This window comes from Chiroxiphia lanceolata, chromosome 1 (assembly GCF_009829145.1).
Source record: "Chiroxiphia lanceolata isolate bChiLan1 chromosome 1, bChiLan1.pri, whole genome shotgun sequence".
In the NCBI taxonomy this organism is placed as follows: domain Eukaryota; kingdom Metazoa; phylum Chordata; class Aves; order Passeriformes; family Pipridae; genus Chiroxiphia; species Chiroxiphia lanceolata.
In genome coordinates this window covers 65,634,210-65,647,021 of record NC_045637.1, presented here as the reverse complement: position 1 = coordinate 65,647,021, position 12,812 = coordinate 65,634,210, and positions in this window count along the sequence as shown.

The following is a 12,812-nucleotide window of genomic DNA, read 5'->3' as shown; positions in this document are numbered from 1 at the left end:
GTTTTTTAGGGCTTTCTCCAAGGACATCACTAAGTCATTCAGGTTGAAGACTGTTATCAAATGTTTCCCCTACTGTTTTTTTAAGCTTAGAGAGCTGTCTTTTGCCTTTGGTAATACTTTGTTATTTCTACTGCTCCATAAATCTTAGGATATAGATGCAGGTTTTTGGATTGTATTGCTCATGTTTCTTTGAAGTTTCCTTGAAGGAACTGAAGTTAAACAAGTGGATTTCCTTCTTTTTGTGAGGTTCAAATAGTCAGGAGTTTGGCTACTTAGTTCATGGGATTCACTTTGAGAAACCTGGTCTTCTGGGGGCCAATGGGGACCCTCTGTTGGAGAAGGAGAAGAGCACCTTCAGGCATAGGCTTGCCAAGGTGGTGAAGAGGGCTTTAAACCAAAGTTGCCGCAGAAGGGGAACCTCAATTCATGCCTTCAGATCAATTTGATGCCAGATCCATCAGCCAACAGATGTCCAGAGCCTGCAGAAGGATGACAGGTCAGAAGGAGAGGACCTAAGGAGCAGCACAAAGGAATTCCTGCCACTCCAGCCAGTAAATCAGACTCATAAGGGGTTCAATTTAGATGTCTCTGTGCAAACACACACAGCATGGGGAACGAACAAGTGGAGTTAAAGACATGCACATGCCTGCAGCGCTATGATCTTATCGGCATCATTGGAGAAGTGATGGGATGGCTCCTATGACTGGAGTGTTGGAATGGATGGATGTATGCTCTTTAGGAAGGACAAGCAGGGGAGACAAGGAAGACATGTCACTCTCTATGTCAATGACCAGCTGGAATGCATGGAGTTCAGCCTGGAAATGGATAACGAGCCAACAGAGAGTTTATAAGTCATTATTAAAGAGAGTGTAGAGACAGGTGACATTTTAGCAGGGGTCTGCTGCAGGTCATCCAACCAGGAAGACCAAGTGGATGACGCATTCTATGGACAGATAGAAGACGCTTCATGTTCACAGGCTCTGGTCCTCATGAGAGACTTCAACCACCCTGATATCTGTTGGAGGGACAACACAGCAGGGTATAAGCAATTCAGGAGGTTCCTGAGGAACTTCTATGATCCTATGATAGAAGTTCTACAGGCTACACATATAACCAACATAGTGCTGATGTGGCCTCACCTTGAGTACTGTGTGCAGTTTTGGGCAACACAACATAAAAAGGACATTAAGCTTTCAGAGATTGTCCAAAGTTGGGTCACAAGGATGGTGAAGTGCTTTGAGGAGCAACTGAGGTCACTTGCATTGTTCAGCCTAGAGAAGAGGAGACTCAGGGCAGACCTCATGACAGTCTACAACTCCCTCACGAGGCTCCCCAGGGAAGTGGTCACAGCACCAAGCCTGTCAGAGTCTGAGAAGCACTTGGACAACACTCTCAGACACATGGTGTGACTCTTGGGGTGTCCTATTGTGATGGTTTCACTCTAGGCCTTCCTGGAGACCAGCTTGTAACCAGGAAGGAACTAGGAAGGTGATCATGGAAGTATTCCATGCTATTCCTTTACGCAACTGGAGGTATAAATAAAGCCAGCAGGAGGGACCTTGCTCTCTTCCTTTCCGGTGAGGTTCGAGAACAGTGGGTCCCTGTCTCGGTCTGGTTTATCTGGAGCTGAGGCCTACAGCGACTGCTGTTATCTGCCACGTGTGAGGGGAGAGTGCTGGGTCTAGCCATCCTGTTTGTTCAAAGGGAAGTGGTGAGATTTTGCTAATTCACCTTCAGTTGTCTGGTTGCTGAGTTTTAGATTGTGTAAACTTGTTTGGTCTTAGTCTCTTTTTGTCCTTTTCCCTTCTCCCTTCCCGTCTCCCCTTTTGGGGATCTATTTAGGATTTCTATTGTGGTGTATAGCATTCTCATTGTATATATCTGTCTCATATAAATATATATATATATTTTTTGCTATAGCTTTGGCTGCTTAGGTTGTTTTTTTTCCCTTCGCTCTCTGGGAAAGCAGGTCCTTGCTGTCGGGTTTCGGGGACTTGGTGGGAAGCCAGCTCGAAACTTGTACACCTATGCAGGGCAAGGAGCTGGACCTGAGGATCTTTACGGGCCCCTTCCAGCTCAGGATATTCTATAATTCTGTGAAATAGTGCTTCTATTAAAACAAAACAAAACAAAACCAAAAAAAAAGAGAACATATAAAGGAACTACAGTGTCTACAGGAAATCATATGAATTCAAAAGACACAGAGAGACAAGGTGACTTCAAGCAAGTGATTCAAGACTGTATTTCAAAATACAGATGAGAAAATTCAGTTTCATTAACCCATGTTATTACTATATGTTTGTTAATCCACATTTAAAGGGTTTAGTAATCTAATCAGTCTCAATAGTTCTAATTAGCAGCTTCTCTCACTGCTATCCAGAGTGGAAATAAATACAGATGCTTAACTTAAGCACCTCAAAATACTGACATTGGGTTTTCCACTTCTGCAGAAAAGTGCTTTGAGCTTCATCTTTTCAGGTACACCTTTGTCTTCAGTAATATATAATTATCCACAACATTGTAGTGTCTGAGCATAGACACAAATGTTTTTCTACAGTGGAAATAGTTCATTGTTTCTCAATAAGAGAAACAATGAACTAAATATTTGCTGTGTGCAACTCGTGTTAGCAAACTCCTTTGGGATCTTAGAGACTTGGATACCTTTGAAGAATAGTATGATCTCATTTCCACACTGTAAGTGACCATTCTTCTGTGTTTGCAGAAAGAGTGGATCTCAACCCTGAAGAGGATCTGAACTATGACTGTCCACTATGCCAAAGAGGAGCCAGAAGTATTTGGACAGGATGTTGATTACAGTTTACACTGATGCATGTAATTTCTACGACTAAGCCCATCTCACTTGTGCCATTGGTAGGAGATGTCCAGGTGATAACAAATGCATATGGACTTAGCAGCCATCTGCAGGCCTAAACTTTAAGACATTCAGATTATACTGCCTTCACTATATTGGAATATAAACAACAGATAAGAAATCTATATTGAAGACAGCTCTGGTAACTGACCAGTATGTATTCTGCTCTTCAGCAGATTGAGAGAGCTAGGCTAATGACAGTGTATGATTGATAATTACATCTGTTCTTTTTCTTCTGTCTGCCTGTTCAGCAGAAAGTGTCTTGGCTCTCTGTGAAGACAGGGAGAGCTTACTTTTTACATGCAGCCACACATGTTTTCAAAGGTATCATTTCTCCTACTGAAAGGGTATAACTTTCTGATGAAGTCATTGACATACAACTTGAAATATGACACCATATGGAATCTGTTCTTTAGATTTCACGCACTTGTCACAAGAATGACTTGTGACTTTCTGTTAACTTCTGTTTTCAGACTTGTCAGTCTTAAACAAGAACAGTGACTTCACTACTCATAACTGATTAAAAATGTCTCTATATTGCATCATTTGAATTATCTATTAAACATGATGCTGTTTGGTCAAGTATGTTCAGATCCTTCTGTTCTACAGAGTAATACTGCAGGCTGATAGGCATTTATCACTTCAAAAGAATCTCTTGTAAATCAGACTGAATACTGAGACCAGCCACCTAATTTATCATCAAGTACAATCAAAGATTACAGTTCATCAAATACCAAGAGCTAAGCTGTTTTTCTATAGGTTTTTTCATAGCTCTCTTAAATTAAAAGAGGCTTCCTTCGCTTTGATAATATGTAAATAATAAATAAAAGTGTCTGCTTATACTTTTCTTACTAGCTTCTGTAACAACCCCGTGGTGATGAAAACAACTATCATCTGCTAACTTGTATAACTGGCATGTTTTTAAGAACTCTGAAATCCTGCTTCAAGGCATAACTAAATGTCAACAGAAAGACATATTTCCCACCTACACAAGTAGGCTTGTAAACTGTGATTGGAGAAATACTTGGAGTATATTTGTTCTCATTGACAAGAATTTCATAGCCTTTCTATGAATAGATCAAAAAAGAAAAAAAAAAGTCTAAAAGATTTATATACCTAAAGCAGGACATAGGCAAGAAGCTGTTATATCTTTATCTGTGGATGTACTTGCCATCACCTCAAAACTTCTTCTCAGATGTCATTAAAACCACTTTGATTGTAGTGGATGACCTGCAAGGCTGTAAGTTACATAGTTACCTAGTTACTCAATACATTTATAGAAGTACGATACCACTAATATGAGGTGGGTCACTATTGGACCCTTGAGTAGTCTCGGCTCCCCTTGATGTGCCTAATCCTGTTGGTTATTTAGAGCATCTGTTCTTGAAGCATCATGTTCCCAGCAACACAGCAGCCACCACTGCTGTTTCTGCAAACAGAAAGACATGAACTACTTACTATGAAAAACATGGTACTGCTGCTTTATTTTCCATAGTTATGGTCACCCACAACATGCAAAGCAGGCTGTGCCACTCCACTTCAGAAGTATTCAAACCTGTGTCTTTCAGATGCCAGAGGTGCATACCAACACACATTTACAGGTGGTCAGGATGGAAAGGGAAAACAGGACATGTTCTTTCTTCCTTGCCTCATAGAAGATACGGGATTGAGGAGAAAAAAACCCCTAGGCTACATAAAGACAGCACAATAAGGAATATAAATCAGCAAGTAAGACAACGGGCAAGAAACACGTTTAATGTTTTATTGATGACTGTAAATTTTAACCTACTAAACCTATCTTCCTTTAGAAGAGACTTCTGAGCTTAGAAATCTAAAGGACAAAGGTTCTTTCCTCCCTGCAGATGTGGGAATTTCATACAGGCTCGCCATACACTCAATGCAATCTTTTCTTGTTTTTAACCCTAGAAATTCAAATGTTCCATTTCATGTGTGGTTGTTTCTGTTCCTGAACCATCCTACATGCCATACAAAAAAAAAAAAAATCAAAAAATAAACCAAACCAAAACAAAGAAACCAAACCAAAATAACCCCACCCATAAGCGCTAAAAAACTTAGGCATCCGAATTCTGCTGACTAATCGCCTAAAATGTAAGCATCTAATCCTCACCACTTAACACTTTAATGAATCAGACCATAAATTACTTACTTGAGATCACACAGAAAGCCTATGCCAGTAACTGAAACCCTCTCTTCTCATACTTTGTCTAGTGGTTTACCTGACACTGAATTTACTTACTAAATGAAACACCAGACAGTTCACTTACCTCTATGCAAAACAGTGGTGTATCACATTAGATTCATACGCATAAGGAAGACTGCAACCATCCTTGTACTGTATCACTAATATATGTGTTCATGAAGGACGACTGCTTGAAGGGAAAAGAATATCCACTAAATTTCCCATGAACCTTGCTAAGAATCACAATTATGGTTGAACTTGTGAAGAGGATTCCTGAAGGGGATTCCTCACTACAGAAACTGGAATGAAATCATAAAGCTAGTTTCATGAGACAACTAATGTATTCTTGCTCCCCACACCTGCCAGATATCCTTATCTTCAAATTTACCACCGTTATTCAGAAAAGGTCATTTTTTTCTGAAGCTTGAGTTCTTGAGTAATGATGTAAGAATAAATAGCTGAAAGACCAACACTGACAACAATCTGACACCCAGAAAAAAACACAGAAAAAACATAAGTATGAAAGACCCTCCACCCTAAATACTCCATGTTGTATGGAGCTAATGCTGTGAGAAAATTCTGGGGTTTATTTTAGCTAATTCCAAAAACTCATGTCTTTCTTAGATGATTCAACAAAAAAAGTACTAAACAAGGCGAGGAGGATTGTGGCATAAATATTATGAATCCTGCCTAAAATTTCATCCTTTTCAACACATGACATGGGCATATTTGAGGGAAACTGAAACTACATGAATGAAATTTTGCCTGTACTGCTCTAGAAGGTCAGTGAACTTTTCTCTATCTTCTCATTTACTTCATAGGAAAGCTAGGTTTGGGTTGTGCGTTAGCCTACAGAATATCCTGAGACAATGTTTTATGTAACAAGTTCAAAGTTTTTCCACAGTGGCTGGGTGCGATGCGCTTTTCTTTGTAGTGCTTTTTGAGCTTTTTCACTTTTTGTTCACTTTCTACGTCACAATTAAATAGTGTCTGAAACAGGAAAAATCTCCCCAGTTCAGGATTTGAACAGTGAGCTCCATCAAATACATAAAGCTAATGTTGTAGTATCCCACTCCTAACAGGGGTGTTCTGAACACCATGCGTGATACACCATGTCTCTTTCAGTCCTTTCATTCTTCAAACACCATTCCTCACACATTGACTTGTTCATTTACACAAAATGGAAGAATTACGGAAGAAAAGCTATGACGTCAATGAATTTTCTGTGGCCTGACTGTTAGAGTGCTACCTGGCCCCATATAGATTTGAGTCTCACCGAGAAGGGGACTTTGGGGACTTTTCTCAAAATGCCAGCTATCATTTAGCTTTATCAGAAATTCCTGTCTCGTGCACAGCACTGGAAGTCTTGAAAGTCCTAATACTTAGTCACTGCAAAACTCCTTCTTGAGGTGCCTTGATGAATCTAGCTTGAATAAATATTCTACCATGCATTAGTAATTGAAATTAATAAATATTGCTTGTCACTGAATAAGTGACGGACATTTTGACTAGCAAATGGCAATTATTTTACATTTTAACATTACAATTTTTTGCCCTTTGGAGTATAAAAGCATATCTCTTAATATCTACAGACTGAAAGCCTCAGATAGGCATACCTCTCTCTAAAGAATTGGATGTTATTGCATAGTGTATCAGAGCAGCAAAAGAAAAAGGAAAATTCTTAAGTAATTTCTTCAGTGATTTTCCTTCTCATTTGCCTAACTTGAGCCTCTTCTACCAAAATAAGTGATAAAATTTGGTTCATCAATCTTCAGACTGTATTTGGCACAGAAATGTTGTACTAGAAATATTTGATTTTAGAAGCCTTGTCTTTAGTCTTACATGGGAATTGCTTTGTGTGTTATTACTCACATATACATGCCCTAGAATAACATTTAATTTTAGCATGTAATAAGAAAATAAACCTCTTGTTTACTTTTGTTCACCACTAATTAGATATAATATTTTCCTCAACATTTGGCAAATCATAATTGTATAAAAATTAAGGAAATTGAGAGAATGTTCATGAGGAGGCAAACACAATTCAGTGAGAGCTTTTCCTCTGTCAGGTAAGTAAATCCCATACATCTACACACCCAAAAAAACTTCTCTCAAAATCAATAGAAAAGCTCCCTTTGGCCTCAGTGGCTTTTGGCTCAGACCCAGCCTATTCCCATTAAAGTCAGCTCAGGACTTGAGCTAGATCATGATGTAACTGAATTAATTAGCATTAAGTTATGAGAAACTACTCTCCATTACTACAAATTACTTGTAAAATAGCCAGGCTTTACTAGCATTAATGATTTCAACAGTGTTAGATGAAACTTTCTTTCCATGAATATTACTAATTGCAACTTAAGGGCCAAGTTTGGGCTTTCAGATTTCCACTGCCGTTTTACACCAACAGGCACACAAAAGCATGTTTACCACCTCATTGTGTTAGCTACCAGCATCTTGAGTTGGGCAGAATCAAATCCATTACTGTGACTCTTCTCCTGAACTACATGTTTTATTATGCTAGACCATCAGGAAGTTCCCATTTCTCAGGAATTTTTCACAGCCTGAAAGTCCTCTGCTATGAACTTTTAGGCTGTTTGGATTTGTTGCTCTGATTTTGTATAAGAGAGTTTCAAGTTGGGAATTTGATGGTTAGGTCTGTACTTCTGGCTCAAGCCCAGCTGTCTACATTTGGAAATGTATTTGATTTTGGAACACAGTTTTCTGGAATGGAATGTCAAGAAAATACATAATCAAGAGGGCATCATAGATAACAAGCTACAAAAACCTGTTTGTCACCCTCCTCCCACAATGGCAAAGAGCCTTCTACAGCTGCTAATTAGAAAATTAGAACACCACAAATAGATTATATTTTACTGGCAGCATAGCATCTTCCCCCCAGTGTTTTGAAGTACTTTTTGAATTGTTTGCTGTCAGCAAAACAAGTGTGCTACCTGCGATCCTATAGACAACAAAGCCCGGCAGCAGGATTTCAGTCAGGTGATGTCACCCAGGTAAAATTGTACTGACAAGCTTTTAATTAAAGTTTTCCCACACATCTTTCTGCTGGTCCCCAGGAGCTATTATTCATTATGTGCCGACTGTCAGCCAATTGTGAGTCGGGAGGGAAGTGTTTTATTTTCAAAGCCCTTGCTGACAGCTAGAGAACACTTTGTTATACAATCTGTTTACTTTTTTCACACACACAATCTTGCTAAAGGGGAAATGGTCATGCAGTAGTGTTTACAGTTTATGGCAATAATTAAATGCATCTGGCAAAGCAGTAGCTGAAAGGAGGTCAGTGTGGGTGTGGGTAAAAAGGCATAAAATTCCTCCTATAAACAGTTACCTTCACCTTGTAGAGCCTCCAGCATTTTAAGAAAAAGTTTCTTTAGGAAAGGGCAGGTCCAAACAGGTGCACAGATTTTGAAATGGGAATACATGGATCTAGCCATGTGGTACTTGATGCTAAGAAACATTGTCCAGGAATCACAGTAACACTGTTCTTGTCAATTACTACAACAGTTTGAACTGGTTATAAAACAGCTGTTTGTCCTCTGCTAAATCCCAAAGTATTTACCTCTGTAAGAAGAAATGTACATTACATTGAGAAACAACTTACCACCAGATGAAGGCATAAGAGGATGTGGTGTCCTGTTTCACCAAAGGGCCAGTATTTGATGCTTAATACTTTCAAAGAAACCATCCTCTCAAGATTTTTAATGGCTTACGATAGAATACCTTTTTATCAGTTGACTGGCAATGATAAATATTTATTTAGAGTTATAACTTTTAGATCATGGCAAAAAGTTGTAAGCAATAATCACTGCCTCAACTAAAGTATTTAATACTTCTGTTTATTAAGAATAATAGAAAGTTGATAGGTATTTTTAAAATGTTAGTAGGTCAATTAAAACTAGGGTAATATTCACACATAGAAGTAAAAGACAAATTGCATGCCACTCACTGCCAGACCATTGGTAATTCTGTGGAAATCACTTCCACTATAAAGTAGAGACTGGAAAAGAAATCAGTTGGTGAATATTTAAATACCGTCTTTTACTGATAGTATGATGACTGTTTCTGTGGTTATTGATCATTAAACAGTGGACCTTAGTTGTCTCTGGACAGAGAGGGAAGTAGTGGTTGTAGACAATGCAGTATACCTATTTAAAGAAGCCTTTTCTTTTTGGATATCATAAAAGGTCTTTAGCCCACCAGCATATGAACACACCTGTGTAGGTTTCATTAATTAAAAGAAAATACTAAAAATTCTGATTGCAAATTTCACTCATAGGTTTCACTTTGTAGATTGTTCTTTCTCACTATTCCTATATTTTCTTCTCTAACAAAAAATTGTTTTATTCTCTTCTAATTTTACTGAATGATCGGAGCAAGATTATATTTCTTTTTCTCAGTCACAGACAGCAAATAAATGCCAAGATACTACACAGTTACATTCAAATTAGCATATTTATGATCATACTGGTTTTGTCTTTCCAAGCTTAAAGAAGTCAACATACTAAGCAGTCAGTAAGCAGTTTATGTTAATTTTTACTTTAAGATCAATGTTATAAGGGAGTATTATTACTTTAGCATTGTAAACACTAACAGCAAGATTTATTAGAGGTTTCAGAAATCAAAGTATAGAGATTAAGTAATTTGCCTGAGATTTATGAGATAGAAAAAATGAGGAAGCGCTTACTTCAAATATCAAAGCTGCCCATGCCTTTTAGTTAATGACTAAAATCATGTATCAAAAATGTATGGGGCAAAAATCACAATGCCAGGCTCCTAACTGATCAGAGAAAAAGGACTCGTCAGTGAGTCATGACTATTTCACTCTCTCCCACGTTTTCTACCCTAGAGAGGTTGGGGGAACTGCAAGACAAAAGAGCTAAATATCTTCAGACAGAGCAGGTACTTCAATCCAACAGGGATCATTCCTTCAGGCACAGTGCTGTGCTAATGTGATTGCACATCTTCCTTCTGGAGCTACTCCACTTCTAGCTGATCTGAAATGATAGGAAGCAACTGTCTGCAACTGGCTTCCCAGCTCCCTCCCTAGGAATGTGCCTTCCTTTGTGATCCTGGACTCAGGACTCTCATCGGACAAATGAAAGGTACAAGGAGACATGCTCACAAATTGATATATTTTCAGAGAATCACAAAATATTTTGAGTTGGAAGGAACTCACAGGGATCATTGAGTCCAGCTCATAAGTGAATGGCCCTTATAGGGATCAAACCCACAACCTTGGCATTATTAGCAACGTGCTCCAACCAACTGAGCTAATTTCAAGGTCTGAAGTTTGAAGTCACCAGGAAGTGGTAGAGAATTCATTTTATGAAAATAGGATTTTCAAATGAATCTGATAAGGATTCTTTAGAAAAAAAGCAGGTCTGTCTGCTAAGGTTTGATTGTACTGTGTGTGCATATGTGGTTGGACTTTTATCAAGCACTGAGCAGTAGGTAAGGCAAAACAACACGAAACAGCACCACCTGTTACTCAACACACATGTACTGGTGATTGGCTGTTGAAGCATGTGCTACAGCCTCTTCATTGCTACTGAGATTGCTACAAAAATGCAATCATGCTGAGTAGCTATGAGAGAGAGATAATGACATATTAGCAATACTGTATTAACGGAAAAAGTATTAAACTCTGTATAAACAAGTTCAAATGGGCACTTGCCACCTAACCTATTTTTTAACAGTTTGCTGAAAGGATCTGTTTTCTATTTTTTTTCCCAATGCAAATTGATATTATGATCAAAGGTCTAAAAGGAAGTTAAACAGAAAGGTAATACAAAAAGAGATGGACTTACATAAATTCTAAAGACTGGTCAGTTATGCAACAGAGTTGTGTTTCTTGTTAAGGAATATAATAACCATTTTCTCTTGAAACAATATTATTGAATTTTAACAATAATCAGGTAAACATGAACTGCCCTCCTTCTTTCAGAATACATGGTCATTTAAATATTCTCTTATGCTCTGCCCTCCAGGTTGCCTACCATCACCTATTATTTCCCATATTTTTTGCTTCTTTCAGATCCTGGCCCCAATTTTGTCAATGGTGCATAAACTAGGGGAAGAAACTAAAAAAAAGCCAGATATACTTCATTGAATATTTTTCACATATTACAAGAACTTACAAAAAGATATCTCCTAGATTCTTGATCAAAATGGTCTGTTTAGAGTGCAAAACAGATCTGCACCTAAAAAACCCGCCACAAGATAACCAAAAAAACCTGACAGTTTTGCCTATCTTCTCCAGTCTCACATCTCATCTTTCATTTCCATATAAGATCTGAATAACCACCAGAGAAACCAATCATGCTTCTTTTTCCCACGTGATACCCCCTCTGGCTATGTAACTTATACCTGGCCTAATAAAGGGAGAATTGTTTATGTCTTGAGTATACCCAATTCAGAATTGAAATGTTGTAATCTTTAGCTGTTCAAAAGTAGTGTGTTTTGTTGGAGTCAGTTTACGTGATTGCTGCTATATCAAATAAAGTTACTTAGTATGATAGAGACCATAGCTGGACAATGAACTACAGCTTGGCTGTCTGCTGTCTTCTGGACCCCTATTCGTTGCCTAAGGAAGTACATATTAATGCCTATCTTCTCCTCTCGGTGTCTTTCTTGACAAAAAAATTTCCTCTCATTACACTTCCCATTCATTTCCTGACTTTCTTATGGGCCATCACACCCTTTTCCTCCTGCAACATGTTTTAGCTGATTTGGAGTTACCAAGAAGCACTTAACTTTTGAAATGAGATTTACAAAAAGGTCCCTTTGGAAACTGACAGTGCCCCTCAGGGCTCTTGCTCCAGGCAGCTGAGAAAGCATATGAAGAGGTTGTAAAGGCTTCCATTTGAAAAACTCTTCCTTCCTCACCTTCGGCCAGGTTATTTCCCCTAGTAAACTGCAGGTTAGACTGGCAGCTATCTTACCTGTCTTTCTCTCCCTTTTGTTTTTTTGCCACTATTTATATTTTCAGTGAACTGATGCATCTCCAAACATGCCCGTTATATTTCACATTAGTCAGTGCAGGAAATTGTTCTAATTGTGGTCTTTCACTCACATTCCTTACTTCAGTTGCTGCAATATGAATTTGTCTTCATTTCCAACTTATTACAGTTCAATACCAGTTTTTAAGTGCTGTGTGTATATGTGTTGGGGTTTTGTTAAAGCAGACAAAAAGAAAAGATATAGCAGGTATCTTTCAGTGACATGCACCATCCTTGTCCCTCTTCCTTTAATGCTTTTACAACACTATAAATGAAATAAGCATTACGGATAGGAGTCAAGCTGCCTGAGGAAACTCATACAGAATTAGGCTGACAGCCCAAAGAGGTGCACTGTAACTCACTATTTATGACTGCCCACATGAGTTCACTCATAGTCCATGTCTCTGCAATGCAATGCAAAGGAGAGCTAGCTCCAAAGATAGTATTTCCCTTCTTACACTTATCAGTGTGGGTCTCCCTATCATCAGCTCCCCATAAAGCAGACTCTGTGCTGGTCTAATTGAGTCTTCAGTCTTCCTGTACCTTCTTCTCTTCATGTTAACAGTGTGAATACCAAGCAAAATCTGCACAAATATCAGACTCACTCAGCAAGCAGCTGACATAGAGAAGCTTATGTAAAGCCAGGCTTTATGTGGCTCAAACTCTTCCCTTGAATGAGGAATAAGCGCAAACCTCACACCTGAGCTACCACAACCCTGTGTCT